The sequence below is a fragment of the Plectropomus leopardus genome, chromosome 14, assembly GCF_026936395.1.
Source record: "Plectropomus leopardus strain MGB_pleo_1.0 chromosome 14, ASM2693639v1, whole genome shotgun sequence".
Lineage (NCBI taxonomy): Eukaryota > Metazoa > Chordata > Actinopteri > Perciformes > Serranidae > Plectropomus > Plectropomus leopardus.
Genome location: NC_142189.1, coordinates 17,052,605 through 17,069,231, shown reverse-complemented (window position 1 = coordinate 17,069,231; position 16,627 = coordinate 17,052,605). Strand labels below are relative to the sequence as shown.

The window sequence follows — 16,627 nt, the reverse complement described above, 5'->3', positions numbered from 1 at the left end:
GGTTCACTCCATCATGTGGCACAAAATTGTTTTATCTCAGTTGTCTTGTTTTGAAAATTAAGGGAAGCCAAGATCGTAACTAAAAATAAAATCTGATTAATTGCCCAGCCCTAGCTACAGGGCTGCTACTAAGTCTATTCTTCATGCCACCTTTGCGTTTTTACACAGAACCAAACAACAGCGTGTCATGTTGGTCCAGCATGTGATTTTTAAATAGCATGCCGGCATCACGGGACTAAAAGAGGCATGACATTTAACACAACAGCCGTGACATCTAGTCTGATGTATAACATACTTGCGGCATCACTTTCTACACCATAACAATAGCATTTTCATGGCAATAACATTGATTTACCTTCTTTTTTATATGACGGCTGAACTTGTCCTCTGCTTGGAGGGTAAGTTGATATTTTGTACATGTTCACTTTGTCAGTAACAGAAAATATTGGTTTTTGATGCAGGCAGAAATGAGCATGTTGGCCATTTATATCGACCAGTACCGATGACGTGGCATTATTATTGTGCATTTCTACTTTTGAATCTAATTTTTTTTTTTTCAATTTGTGCACATTTACGGCGGCTGCTCTTCTTCTTTGAGTTAGCTGCTAAGTGCTACTAGCCGCTTTTTAAATCTCCTGTGGTCGGTACCACACAAAACATGTTGTCAAAATGTCACGCCTGTCCTGCCCATTGTCCTTTCCTGCCGGCTGTCCCGTTTATACAGACATTATAGAGATGCCTCCTGTGGCGGCTTAAAGGTGAGACAACTCTGTACCCCCAAGCCGCGATCGTGCCTTATTTACAGAAGAATAAGGTGACATAATGACGTGATATTCCTGCCTTGAACAGGCAGTTTAAGAGAGGCTAATATCAAATCCTACAGAGAGAGCAAAACAGCTGATATCACTACCACCCACCATCTTGATTTCCACTTATGTATACACCCGCTCTCTCACATGTTTCTGTCTTTCTCTCTCTCTGAATAACAAGCAACCAACCAGCAGAAAGACAGTTAAGCAGGCTAACCTTTATCGAGCCGGGAGAGGAACATTCAGAGATTTCCATCAGATTACCCTCTCCAGTTTCCATTGTGAGTGTTGGCCCCCTCCGTGCCCCCCCCCATACACACACACACACGGCAAATTGGAACCATTTGGTATTCAGATAACGGCAAACAGCTCAGATCTGCTGGAACAATAAGCAGTTTCCAAACCAGTCGCCCACCTGGACTGAGCTGTGTTAAGACGGTCCTGATAGTTGTCAGTTCTTTCACCACCACTCAGTTGCCAGTGTGGTTTTCTTTTTTTTCTCAAACAGCTAGCGTTTCTAAAGCCTCCCTTGTGATTTTAGCTCCCTCTCTCCCCTCACTGCTGATTGACCTTCAGCTTCTTCACAAATCAGATATCACTCAAGAGTGCCATACGAGATGAATTCGGCCTATTGGATGTCAAAACCTGGCAAGTGTTACGACTCTCTGTCTGTGATAGTTCTCTGTGCACTGACTGTGAGTGTGCGTTTGTGCATCTACTTTCTACGCTTCACCCCAGTGAGAGGAGTGTAATGACATGGGTCCAATACTGTGTGATTGAGATGGATGCCCTGCTTTATTATCTTTGTTTTGTATGTATGTGTATGCGTGCATACGCTCCCAGAGTGCTGAGGGAACACATTGTGACCCTAGTTGTATTTGGCCACCAGAGGCCATGCTGGCAAAGGCTGAAATGATGATTAAGGACAGGGGGGCTGGATGGGAAAATGTGGATTAATGAAGCTCAGATAGAATTAATAGCCATGACATCCCACAACAGCGCAGCCACTAAATGAGAATATGTCGTGGGTCCGCCGGAGTCTCAATGCTTGTTTTGCTTTCAAGGTGATGGTAGGAGTAAAGAGGGGAAAAGTTGCATCTCTCAGCTGACTTACCTAACTTGTTCACACAGGCGTAGGATTTAGTTCTGGAGGTCCCAGCTCAGAATCCCCAGGAATTACATTCATAATGAACTGTTTTGCAGAGTCAATGCAGGAAACACTGTGCCCTTAGTGATTCTGAAACTAAGGTCGTGGTGTTTATGCTGCTGGATGGTTGTGTAGAGCATCAAACTTAATGTTTTTTCACAGTGAAACAAGTCATATTGTTGTATTTTTTCCATAAAGGTGATTGTGGCATTACTCTCAGTGAAAACAGCATGGAGGGGTGACATTTGACAGCGAGGGATCTATACAAAGTCCTCTGGAGAGAAAGGCTGTTTGGTTAAAAAAAGACGTGTACAGAGTTGGCATTTTTGAAAATTTCATTATCAGTTTGGTGGTTGGACTATTTATTTACACCTACTAGTGCAGCAGAGGTCACCACCAGGGATGGAAATGAACTTTTTTGTCCACCTGTAATGACATCATCAGAGTTATTCTTCAGACTTTGGAAAGCTCCGTCCAGAGTCAGACATCACGCAACTGTTTTTCACAAGCTGATTAGCACTAACCATAATGAGGAAACTGAACTTCATATATAACATTTGTTAAGTGTCCCTTTAACCTTGCAGAATTGTCCAATTTAATTCTGTCCTCACCTAGGAGATACTCAGGGACTCCAATCAGTTGCACTTACCTTGCATTCATGAACTAACTACCAGTTATTATCATTTCTATTCCATAAAGTATAAAAGCACATCAATAACGTTTTAAAAATTTAGCACTTTGAGCTGCATTTTCCAAGACATTTAAGAGGACAGAAAAAGATAATATTGCAAATAGAATATATGGAATACATAGAATAGATTCAATATATAGCCAACACCACAAAACAAAAAAGAAACGCTACTGTTGGGCTGCAGCATGTTTGTCTCCCTCAGAACCTCAGATGTTTTTAGCAGCAGCTGCAAAGAGTACAGACTCAACCCCCTGAAGTTTTAGTTTGGCTGTTTGAGGATAACAGTTGCTGGACCGACTTGTCTTCGCTTTGATTTCACCACCTGGTTCGTTGTTCAGTTGGTGGTCTTTCACTTCTACCTCCTGCGGGCTACAAACATCCCAGCTCATGTGTGTGCGCTGCTCACATGCTCACACACACCTGGACAACTTATTAGCATGTTAAGTCAGGAACCGGAGAATGGTTTAGCTCCAGGTGGTGATCAGTCATTAATGTCTGATCAGCTCTGCAGGTAAATGTTTACCTCAGACTGGTTAGACATTACTAGAGCCTGGAGGTAAGGATGAGTAAGCCTTCACTGGAGGTATTTGTAACAGTTTGTAACTATTTGTAACTGTGGCACGTGATAACGACTTGTTTGTGTCTTTAAGAACTGGAAAAAGTGCAAACAAGGAGGGCAAGAGTTAAGATGTTCTGGATAAACTTAAAGTAGGGTAATTAGGACATTACGTTGTTGTGAAAATGTGTAAAACTAACTCTAGGAAATTTCTTGGCCTGAATATTTTTCATAGGAACATGATAGTACACCACATAGTTTGATGGAAAATAGTGATTCGGAGAAAACACAAAAGGGGAAAGGGGGTGGCGGTTCATGGAGTTCACTCCAGAACATCTCACTTTCTATCAAAACATTGCGATGTGTTTTTTCTTATGTAAAGTCAGAGCAGGGGAGACCACTGAGAGTGAAAGAGAAAGTCAAAGAGGGATTGAAATTACTGTTGAAACATACAATAGTCCACTAACACACTGTGCTTTATTCCGATACAGGACATCCTGTCAAACTGATCAGCTGCTCAGCAGCTCTGCAGGGCATGGGCCCAGTCTGTCCTGCACTGAAGGTACATATGAAAGGCTCATGTAAAAATGCTGTTCCTACACTTTCTAGGGAAAAAAGTTCACAATATCTCTAACATGAACTCTTGATGATCCTCTTTTTAAAGGTGACAACAAAAGGCTTAAATCACCCTTTCTCTGGATAAGCAAAGAGGAGGACAGGTAGGTGTCATTTTGTTTGCTTTCCTCTCTGAATCCCTGTTTTTGGGTTGTCTGTCTTAATCCCATTGTCATGAACACAATATCTTAAGAACGCCTTAAGGGATTTTTTCATATTTGGCACAAATGTCCACTTGGACTCAGTGAGGTACTGATTAGATGTTAGTGGTCATCAATCAAAAGTCAAGGTCATTGTAATTTTGTGTCGCTCTCATTCTCATGAATGAGATATCTTAAGAAGGCCTTGAGGAAATCTTCTCAACTTTGGCGCAAACTTCTACTTGGACTTAACAATGAATTGATACGAATTTGGCTCTCAAATTCAAAGGTCAAGGTCACTATGACCCTGCATCTGGCTCCTTCTTGTAAATGTGATATCTTAAAAGGGGCTTTAAGGGAATTTTCTTAAATTTGGCACAAATGTGTTTCTGGACTCAAGAATGAACTGATTAGAGATAAGTTGTCAAAAGTCAGGTTTCTGTGAACTCATACTTGTCCATAACTCAAGAAGTCATACAGTAATTAAGACAAAATTTCATACAAATGTCTAACAGGATAAAAAAATGAAGCGATTGTATTATATGTCAAAAGGTCAAAGGTTAACTTCTCTGTGATATCATAATACTCTGCAAAACCACTTTCCTGGCTATTATTTCGCACAATAACTTGGGAAGAGAAGTAAAGATATTTAGTCAGATGTTGAATTGGTGACACTAATCTTGGCTGTGCTGATTGTATAGATTTTATGTGCTTTTGTGGGGGAAGATACGTGTGATGCAAGCATGTTTTCACAGGCATGATTGTAAACCGTAACTGCAACTTGACTGATTCATGGAGGCATACAACCGTGAGGCAGTAATTCTTATTTTACATTAACCCTTTACGTTAAAGAATGATCCCTCATTACAACACCTTACTGCTCCTTTTTTAAGTATTTGGAGCTGTGACTGTAATACTGACCCCGGGCGGGGGCAGAGAAAACTCTGGGAATGAGTGTAACAAGAGAAAACACACTAGACTGAAAGGGAAAGTGAGATAGTGTGCATTGACAGGATTGAGCTCCCAGGTGGGGTGTCACCCTCAGGGGAGGCAGCAGTTGCTGACAAAGCTGTATGTGTGTGTGTGTGTGTGTTTGTGTCACATTAGAAGGTCTTGGCAAGAGTATTTCCTCAAGTTCTCTGTTCACAACTGAAGATTATTTTGTTATTGCTCATGAGAGGCTGGTGCAGGTCTGGAATGATGACAATTAAACATGTGGAAGCATCCCGGTGATTGAAGCTGCAGAAAAATTGTGCAAGCAAGATAGAAATGTGTGGAAAATAAATATTAAATAGCTTTTCTATTAATCTAAAAAAAAAAAACAATTTCCACCAAATTAATAGAACAAGTTCTTACACAATAATGAAAGAGTAATCAACATTTGCCACTTTGACCGTCCAGTTTTTTTTTGTTTTTTTTTTTTACAGTAGCTTTAGTCACGCAGCAAGTGTTGTTGACTTTGCCACTACCTTCCCATTGTGAAAGGGTGACCTTCCTCTTTCTCCCACTCTCTGTTCTGCTCAGCTCCGTACATCTGTGTCTGTTTACCAGCCTGCCTGTGTCTCCCTCAATCTGAACTGATGAGTGCAACTCACAGCTGCTCCTCTCTTGTTTCCCGCTGCTTGGGTTCTGTGTGTCTATATGTGTGTGAGTGTGTGTGTGTGGTGTCTTTGTGCTTGGTGGTGACAGCGCCATGCTCCCAAATCAAAGACGACTGGTTCGCTACCACAACACACCTCTGATCGCAGAAACAAGAAAAGTTTAGATAAAAGCAGTTAACATGGGTTTATATTCTGCTTTGATCCCTTTGCTTTCTATATATATATATATACCAAGCACACATGTATAGATACTGTGTGTGCATGTACACACACAACTAATTTCTACATCCACCTGTGTCACCTGAGCCTTTTGACCTGCATTCCTCTTTTTCCTCTCCTTTGTGCTTTATCTTTGTCATTTTCTGCTTTAGCAGAATGACAAAAATGTTGTGGTTTTAAAACAGTAGTTTGTCAGAGTGGCGATAGTCTGGGCTTGTACACACTCCAAAGTTCAGAGATAAAGTTTACAGAAGACAAAAGTGTGACTTTTAGGATAAATGGGATGTTGAATGAATTTTGAGGTGTATTTGAGAGAGTTGATGCTCACTAGTGGTGAGTAGTGGGAACAGGAAGCCTATCGTTTCAGGGAGGGCAGCAAGAGGTGAAGAAGAGGGAGGTTAAGAAGTGAGTATGTCTTCAGGCGAGTATGGGATACCCTTGAGAGCATGACATCATCAGGACAGGTGTTGTTTGCTGTTGTTGTAAAGTGGGGGGGGGGGGGTTTGACTGTCAGCCTGAACCTGTCAGACCTGTTTTGGACCCTCAGGACCACTTCTCACCTCAGGTGGCGGCTGAGTGGGAAGGTAGTTGGATTGAAACCTGAGGAATAAAGAATTTAGGGTGAGTCACTGTACAGTGGCTACACAACATGAATTCTCCCCATAGTTTTTTCTGTTTAACTTTGATTTGATAAATTTTATATTAATTATTATTATTTTTAACAATAAATTACATCAGATGCAAATTAGGTGTGTAATTGTTATTTTTTTAAAAATAGTTTTAGTGTTTATTAACTGTTCCTAGAAATTAACTGAAGTGACCATGGAAAAGATTTAGAATAATTTTTTATTATCATTTTGGTTGTTTTTGAGTAAGTGGAACTAATACCACATCCATACACTCTTGATGTGTAATGGATCATTGAATCATTAGTTGATAAATAAGTCAATAAACAGACAATTATTAATGTATTTTGATATGTTTTTTTTTTTTTTTAATTTTCACTTAATTATCATAATATTTTCTTCCAGATTTGTCTTATAGTTAATTGGCGTGATTTGGTACAGCTATTGCTGTTTTGATCATCTGAGCTTGTTTATTGTAACTGTGAAGACCGTTATGGGTGTAGCATCTGAATCCAAGACAAATTTCCCAACGGGGACAAAAAGGTTTTATATTGCATTGTATCATATTGTATTGTATCGCATCGGATCGCATTGCATTGCATTGCATTGCATTGCATTGCATTGCATTGTATCGCATCGCATCGCATCGTATCGCATCGTATCGTATCGTATCGTATCGTATCGTATCGTAGCGTATCGTAGCGTATCGTACAATATTGTATAATATTGTACTGTCTCGTATAATATTGTATTATATCCCAAGACATAAACTCTTTCACTTACAAACGTACATTCATAAATGGAAAAAACACCAGTATAAAGTATAAAAAACAAACAACAAAACCATAATATAAATGCAACATATATAGGGACAGGAATTGATACGGTTTATTGTTACTAGTGTCATTATCGACTTACCTATTTGTCTAATATTTTATTGATTCCCTTACTGATTCGTGATCAATTTATCAGTGTATAAAAAAAGTAGGTCTACACCAGTTTTTAGCATCAGTAAAACCTGTTCCTTATCTCAGAGTCTGAAAATGGTGTCATAAGTTAAAATGTGATAATATTTGTACAGCGTGTGTTTCATTAAAGTTTTTTTAGTCAAAGAAAATATTTGCTAGGCCTGAATGCTTGGTGTTAATATTATTGTAATGGGATATTTATCCTAAGTAACAGGCGTTCTGCTTGGTTAATAAGCAATGGCACTCTGCATAAAGTGTTAAATACATGCTTTTTGGAATTTCACCTCATGATGTGTATGGGTATATGTATAAATGTACATACATCATGAACATCAGAAAAACTTTGCATCATTGCAGCTTGCCTATTAAATGATGGAAGGAGCTCTGTTTTGTACACAGATTGTTCACTGAGTTTTTCTATCTGCTTCTCTGCATTGCAGAGTCAAAGCTCATGCATAAAACTCCACATTTGCTAATGTATGTACATATACATTTGCATTCCTACATACATTCAAACAGACTTCAGGGGACCGAAGGCTTATGTGGAAGTTTCCTAAGCCTCCTATAAATATTTCTGTGAAAACACTTTCTCCTTCAGGTAGAACTCGTCTCTGTGTCGTGTTGCCTGTCGGTGCTGGTGAAATGTTTCTTTGGTAATTCATTTGCAATTAGGAAATGTAAATCAGACAGGTGCTGCTGGCATCTATCAGAGTCTGTATTTGTTTTACCTAAGGCGCCTCAGATCCTCCCTTTGTAATCACACGCACATGCACGCTTACACATTTGAACGCGCGCATGCACGCAGACACAACAAGGTCACCTCCATGTATCGCTTAGGGTCTTTCTACATGAGTCTGAGGAGACTTTGGAAGTGTTGTATTAAAAAGAGAAGCAAACTTTTTATTCAGAAGAAGGAATACAGAGTCTGCCTTGTTTCTGACTGACATATGTTCACTGTGTGTGAGAGAAGAACTGGGATCAACACTCTCTGCACATAAGGAGAGGTACAGCTGCTAGATAGCATTGCTTAGTTTGTGTGTGTGAAGTGAGGGAAAGTGTGTGTGTGTGTGTGTGTGGGGGAGGTGGGGGGGCACACGGGAATGCACACTTTTCATGAGTGTGGTTGTGTGTTGCTGGTGTGTGTGTGTGTGAGAGAGAGGCGAGTGACTTCACACAGGCGTAGTAGTAATGAAGCGTGCCAGTGTGGAGAGAGTGGAAGTTGAGTGTCAAACTGGTGAAGAGGAAGGAGGAATCTGCAACATTTGGTTTCCAGTATGTCACATTTCCACCGCATTTTAATCACCTTTATTAATGCCAAATACTGAGCATGAGAGATAAATCCTTGTTTACAAAGACTGACCAATATGACAAATGTGCAATTTTAATATTTGGACTGCAGACAGGCAACTTTTAAAAGACAGTTTTTTAATATTCAGATGCCCTCCCACACGCGAAGGCACGCGCCGGCCACATTGATAAACACACACACACACATACACACACAGTGTTTTATACCACTGGCAACTGCCTTATTCCCACCAGCTGTCTGAATGCATAAAACCCAGGCTTGTTGTTAAGTCTGGGGCTTAAAAGCACTGCCAAAAAGAAAGCTGGGCAGGAATAACGGCATTAATTCTGTGATTTGAGCCTCAGCATTTAAAAGTGCTTAAAACTAGCAGCTGGTGTCAACAAGGTAATAAAAGCGGGCACAAGGGATCACTCTGCCTGACTCGTGTTGGGCAGCAGGACGTCCGTGTTAGTTTAAACGGTAGTGATGCGGGAAGAGTGGAGAGACTGGCACGGGCCACAGGCTGCCATACTGCCAGAGAAAGAGAGGGCAGTTAGGGTAATGTGATGTAGTCATTTGTACTTTATCAGCTCGTGTCACAGGAATATAACATACAATGGATTGATGCTGGCATGTCACACCCTCCGTGTTTCATTTCATGTGTTATGTCTCCGGCTCAAGCTGTTTCTGAAATGGCTCGGGAGAACTCTGCCAGTGACATCACTCTTGCTGCAACGTCTCCCTCCCTCCCTGCTCAGGTGAAAGGTATCATTTGCCACAGCCGCTGCCAAGTCAGGAGTTGGAAAACTTTAATTTCCCCAGCTCCGCAGAGAGTGCCAGAGGTTTGATGTCCATTACCCAAACTCTGAAACAAGAGTTGACGTGGACTTGGATTGAGCTAAGCACTCTGTGGCAACATTAGCTAACCCCAGAACCTCTGTATCATCTTTCTTTCTGTCTCTCCGCCTCTTCATTACTTCCTCCCTCCCGTCTTTGCTCTCACTTTCTCTCCTTTGTTGTCCTTCCTTTTTGAGGGCAAGGTTGAGATTCCTGTTAAAAAGTCAAGACTCGGCTGGACCCGGGCCACAAAGTGCATTATGATCTACCTCCTCTCTGCTACCCATTAACTTGTCCTTCATGATGTGGCGGCGGCTTGTAAATGCCTCGGCACTTCAGCACTCAAGCTCCTCTGCTCTTAAATCTCCACGACACAGTCTGTAAAACATCTCGACTGTCCACACCACTTTGCACCCTTGCAAATCCCTTTGAAAGTTGGATTTGTACACTTAAACCACACAAAGCGTAATCACTATAAACAGATATCTGCACATGAATGCAAAATCTTGAGGCAACTGGACAAGATTATGTTATTGCAAGCGTTCTGGTTTCTGTTTGTAGGCTGAACAGTATTGACCAATCCTGTTTGAGTGGGCTTTGGTTGCATGCACATAAACGGTCCGTGCGGAGATTGCATTCAGCGAAATGTATCAGCATACATGAGTTATTGTCTGACCATGATTTAGCTCATATTGGTTTCTTACAAAATGAGTCTGCATTCATGCAAGTAGCTTTTCATAGTGTCTCATTGTTGAATTGAGAATCTCAGGTTGCTGATCAGACTGTAAACAATAACGTGCATGGAAAAGGAAGTCTTGGCTTGGATATACGTCATCGGGATACCTGCTGGCTAAACCAGAGCACCCAAAATATTGGCTGTTGTCCCCAGAGACTTGATTGTCCTTGGATCCAAAGGTGTACATTTCAGGGGGGACACAGAGGAAACAACATGAGTAGCAGAGGACTTGAATCATGACAAATTTACCAGAATGCAGGAAAAGTGATTGATGCTCAAAATTTTCTTGTGGAGGACCCCCAAAAACCCACATTTCATGTATGCCCTCCACAATGTTGAGGTAAAACCTACGCTTTTAATCACATTAATAGCCAGTGGATTTTAGAGATTGCACAAAATGAGATAGAAAGACCAACAATAATAATAATAAAGTCAACATGAGAAAGTTTGTGCCCTTGTTACCATGTTGGAAATAGTAGACTAAAGTAAAAAGCACTGCCCAGCAGCTGGGCCAACTTTCTTATTTTACAGTTAAGCGGTACACTAAATTATGTTTCTGAAAACGTGATGTGACAAACAGGCAATGCAGCAACACAATAACGTGCACGTACCTAGTTTTACAGTTTGACCTCAGTTCACAAGCTGCATTAGAGACTCTTCAACTCTGATTGGTTGTTTTTGATGCGCTGTAGTAGATTCTAGAAAATGCCATTAGAAGCAATACAAAGAGGAGGAAGAACATGTTTTTTTCCATGGATTATCTGTCTCATGTACTTCTGTGTGGATGTAGTGACAGTTTCAGCAAATAGGACAAAAAAGTTATTTTCATAAAAGTCAACAACTTTCGCCTTAACATTACAGCGACCAGTAAGAGCTTGCTTATATCAGTAGTTTCCAACATGCGGTTCAGATAAATCGGAGGGGTCATCTGGTTATCAAGTAAATTCTGTTACACAAAATGAATTTTTTCTGACTTGAATCTAAATTTAATGTTTTAATGTGATATTCTGGATACTCTGACGTCAGACATTGCTTCATTCTACGGAGCCACAATTCAAAAAGATTGCTGGTGAATGTAGTTGAGATATAACTCAGTGTATGGATTTTTACTTAATAGTGGGGATGTTTTTATAAAAAAATCCACAGAGCTGTCAGTCAAAGTGGAGGACAAGTGCAAGGTGTCCTGAAGGTTAATGGCTTAGGAAACGCTGAGCGATTTAAACACCATATGGATAGGCTCATCATCTACAAGCTGTTCAAGGTTGAACCCATCCAGAACACTGTAGGATTGAGATAATAGCCTTCTTCGCCCAACTGTTGTTAAGCTACCAATCTCCCGTCAGCTGCAGAGGAACTGATAGGCATTAGGACCCGAGACCCCGAGCAACTTTCTCTCCACGCGCAATCTTTGACTCATTTTCTCTCTCGTCAGTCTGTCAGGTAGCTACACAATACAGAGGTGTTGATGACACATCTTTCTTACTTTCTGTCTTCCTTCCTTTAACACCATTTTCCTCCTCTTCTTCTCTTTCCCTCATCATTTCTCTCCTCTCCTTTTTACTCCTCAGCCGTACACATCAGTTGGAGAGTGGCTCGCCCTCAGAGCCATCTGTTTCCAGGCAGCCTGTGAGCATTGCTGAAATATGTAGGGCCTAATTAATTCAACCAAATTGTTTTAGAATAGATTAATACAATAATGGCAGCGCATGAAAGGTTATTTCAAGTACACCACTCAGCTAATCTCATCAAAAGGGTAGATTTCACTGCTCTGCACTCAGTGAGCACCCACCGCTGTATAGACCCGCATATAGGGAAACCAATCTATATGGACTGGGTGCTTCTCAGTGTGGGTGCTGATTTCACAATTAGAATGGAAAGGCAATTATTGGAGAGAGGATTGACTGATGCTGCAGATGATGAAATGAAAAGCAGACACAATGTAATACAAATGCATGGACTTCACAGAATCTCTGTGGAATGAAAAGCAATTAAAAAAGTTGTTTAGACACCTATAACTTTACATATTTAACTACTTATTTCTAATGTGGAATCACTGTGTTACAGTAGTGTTAAGATGGTACAGAGCTCACACTTAAAAGAAAAGCCCTACGGATGTATTAAATCTTACATTCATATCAGTAAAGTCATTATTCCAGTCATGGTGTCCTAGCAACAGCAAAAAAGGAGACCATAGTACATGATATGAACCTGATAAAGGGCTTATTTTGGCTGTAAAATGGGCTGCCTCACCAATATTAGATTTTATTACCTAATTATGATGACTTTGGTATTGCCCAGTCTTCACAGGCTTTCATAGAAACATGCAGTGTTTGCTCTCTTTTCAGAATGAAAATCCACTTTATTGGCTAAAGAAGTGTTCACATACAAGGCATTTGACTTTGCTGGAAGTTCTCGGTGTACTTACACACAGTTCCTAAAACAAATTACAGCAAGATAGAAATAGACATACAGCTAAAACAACAGACAACAAAGCAAAACAAAAGTAAAAATTAGGGATGCACTGATACTGAAACTGTTATCAGTTAGCAGATAACAGACCGATACTGACTCAAATAACTGTTTCTGGTATCAGTAACAATTAGGGCTGCATATTTGTACTTCATACCTTTCAAAGTGTCAGCTGAAATAAACCAGTAACAAGTAGTATTGAAACCTCTACAGTCAAATGATACCTGCGTTTGATCTAGAAAAATTGACCACTGTATGGTTTTGCTCATTGCAAACCACACAGGCGTACTTTGATTTAATGTGATGTGTGATTCGCCCTCTACTGCAGCAGCTGTGGTGTGGTGAAGTTGAGCGGGGTGTGTTGGACAGAGTTTGCACTTTAGCGTGCTGAGATGCCACCCACTGAGTGGTGGTGACATTATATGCAGCTGAAGACTTTTAGTCATATGATGGTTATTGACTAAAGTAAAGAAAAGTCCCTATCAAATGATATATTGATATTGGTATAACTTAAAGGGTATTTTTTTGTTAAATTCTATGTGTATTCTGATTGCTTATATGCCTACATGTAATCAGCAGCAGCTTGCTAGAAAACTGTATTATGTTTACATTTTATGCAGTTGTTTTGTTTTATTCTGGAATTTTAACTCACATTTTGACCAGTTTGCTGCATGTAAATGGTTTACATCTGAATTGTAATTTCTGCTAATTATGAAGATTTTTTAAGTTGATGGTGCAGTATTTATAATTTTATTTAAAAAATGTATTTAAGAATCTGTTTTGTTTTACAAAGTTAGGAAAGCAATATATAATTCAAGCCTTATGTTGGCTTATCCATAAAAGAATGAGTCACTTCCACACAGTGAGGCACACAGCTTCATAAGTAAATACTGGTGTCAGGGCGCCGGCGGCTCAGTGGATAGAGTGGGCGCCCCATGTATAGAGGCTGAGTCCTCGCCATGGCAGGCGCGGGTTCGACTCTGGCCTCGGCCCTTTGCCGCATGTCGTTTTCTCTCTCTCCCAATTTCACACGTACGCTCTGTCCTATCAAAAAAAGGCGAAAAGCCCCCAAAATATCTTGAAAAAAAAATACTGGTGTCAGATTGGTACTCTGTATTGCTCCTGTAGTGCTATTGGGACTGAAATAGTCGAATTGGTGCGCAGTAAAAATACACAAACTATTTTACATTTTATAAATATATAAACAAACAAGAGCAATCACCAACATTCAACGTCTACATGCAAGTCTAAGTCTTGCCTTTTGGTACTTATTTGGTTTTGTTGAGGAATTTAAGGTCAACTCGAATTCACAGTATTTGTGGCGCCTCAGGGTCAAAGCTTGTTGAAGCTTGAACCAGTAACCTTTTACTTTTCGACGGCTTCACTGATCCCTGCCAAGCTTTCCAGCTCATACATTATAGAAGATGGATCTGTGATTGTTTTTCCCTTTGATGGTTGTTTAGCAGAACAGCTGGTGATGCTTTAAATCCGGTGACCTCTAAAAACAAAACAATAGTCACTCACTTGAAAGCACTTTATGAATGATACAGCAGCAAAGTCATTATAAAGGGTGTCATTTTAAAGCACTTGGTATCCATATTGGGACACTGTTTCCTTGATGTATTATTATTTTTGTTGTTGTTTGTGATTGTCTATTGATCCCTGAAGGAGAAATTTGACCTTCTGGGTGAAAAATGTCTCCTCTTTTTTGAACTACACACCCTGCTGGTCTTGTTCTTTCTGAAACACTTTTTTTTTGTGGAAGACGGGTTTTATGGGGAACATAAATAATATTTTAAGGTCAGATTGGTCGCTAGTGCTGCACTGCCTGTCCATGGTGTGTCTGGCATAGGCTCCCCGTTGGCGCATATGTGGATTAATCACTTAAAGAATGAATGAACTGAACCATCAAGCCAGCACATTTTTTTAAGGGCAAGTGTCACATTTTTTAAACAGTGGGTGTCTCATTTTCAAATGAAGCTCTCCACATACCACTCCTCTGAGACAGAGAGGCTGCACCATCAGTCACCTGGACTAACCTCTGTAGGGAACGATACAGACAAGCAGGAGTCACAGGGCTGTTGTTCATCAAGATTAATACAGCTCACTGTCCTCCCCGGAGAGGCTAACTAACAGATTCCCTACTTGACTTCCAGAGCCGGCTCCTATAGACGGCTCTGGTTCATTAACACAAGTATTATGGCTGAACCACTTGCAATTAGGAATGTGTTTAAGACGGAGCCATGCACACACTTACACCAGGGTGTGCACATGTCTGGGTACACACCCACCCTTACACCTACACCTATACACACACGCACGGTGGCACGGTGTCGGGTGCATTTTTTAAGAGGAGGAATATGATAATGAACCTGGCTTGATAGAGTAATTAACTGGGCTAAATGGAAATCCCACGAGGTTCAGTGATAGTTAGCAGATGTTCTCTGAAATACATTAAAGACCAAACGTCTTGTGAAGCGGGGGAAAGAGAGAGAGTAAAAGAGGGAGAATATTGCCACTGGAGATAAAGTTTGGGGTTTTTTCAAATGAGGAGAAGAATTCGAGGTCTGGACTTTTGTGGTGGGAGTTGTTTTATTTGGAAACAATGTGTGTGTAGGCGGGGATGAATCAGCTGATCAGAGTCATGTGGCTTACAGGAGAAGCAGGCATTAAAAGAGAACAACCTCAAGCAGGCTTTGTTTTAAATAGAGGGCTTTTTACGAGCAGGAGAAATGTCTGGCGAAGCGGTTAGTTAAATTAGCTTTTGATGATGTCGACGAAGCAGCGTGTTTAGAGTTAGGAGCAAGCCTATAAATGGGACCCAGTAAATCTGGCACTGGAAATGTTTCTGCCTTAATAAAGTCTGTAACATGCCCATATTGTCCTCTGATAGAGTCACTGTTTCCAGTGACACTGATGTAAAATACAGGTGTGGTAGAATCAATAGGTGTCCCTCGTTGCCTCCACCTTACCACTGATTTACATCATTTTGGCCTTTTTTTGGTCAAACAAGACACCAGTCTTGTTCTGTTTGCTGGATGTTGACAATGTGTTAACAGCTTAGCAGTAGCTCAAATACAAATCATTTTTATTGATACATAAGGTTTCCGCAGATCCTTAAAAATTCTTAAAAGGCATTGAATTCATTAATCTAAAAAAAGGCTTTAATTAGCATTAAATTGTTTAAAATCAGCCTTTCAAAAGTCTCACAACTGTTTTGGACATGAGCAGTAGGATTTTATGATTTTTTCCCTCTGACACTGCATTTTAAAACTTAAAATGACTGGTAGCATCTATTTGATTTTAATTAGAAATGTAAAAGAACAATGGTTATAGGGAGTATCATGACATAAATATCCCAGAGGAAAGCACAGCGCAGAACAGCATTACTAAAAAACTTATTTTCAAAGTGGTTCAAACAGTAGATTAAAACATACACATACATAGCCCTCCCTAATTTTTGTTTTAAAAATTAGCTTTGCTTGTCTTTGTTTAATATTCAGTGGCAGGTGTTTTTTTTTTTTTTAAAGAAACCTACTTTCATTTAAAATGAAGCATTGCTGAAACCACCTCAAGGCAATGGACAAGGCTCTGTTTGTGTGATGCAAAACCTTTTGAAACTCAGCTTGATGGAAATCCTACACACAGAGTGAAAACACAAAAGAAGAAAGAAAACCAAACCAACAAACATAGGTTGTTTCCCAGTTCTGTTATACCCTCGTCTCCACCATGCCTATAAAGTGTTATTTTTTTCAGCATTCAAAGTAGATCATCAAACTTTTTCAATGGAACAAAAAAAGAACATTTTTAATCTTACAAAAAACTGTTTTTTGTTATTGTAGCATCAAAAAATCTTGAGTAATAATAATTATAATAATAATAATAATAATTATTATTATTATTATTATTATAATGATAATAATTA

At 40.0% G+C, this 16,627-nt stretch overlaps 1 long non-coding RNA gene across 2 annotated transcripts in view; it reads left to right on the top strand.

The window, feature by feature from the left end:
* LOC121953225 (uncharacterized) overlaps positions 1 to 16,627 on the top strand; it is a 192,529-nt gene that overhangs the window by 6,510 nt on the left and 169,392 nt on the right. For both annotated transcript variants that reach the window (XR_006106491.2, XR_015778744.1), the window contains exons 2-3: positions 3,695 to 3,765; positions 3,868 to 3,922. This is a non-coding gene — a long non-coding RNA (uncharacterized LOC121953225). The remainder of the gene's footprint in view (positions 1 to 3,694; positions 3,766 to 3,867; positions 3,923 to 16,627) is intronic.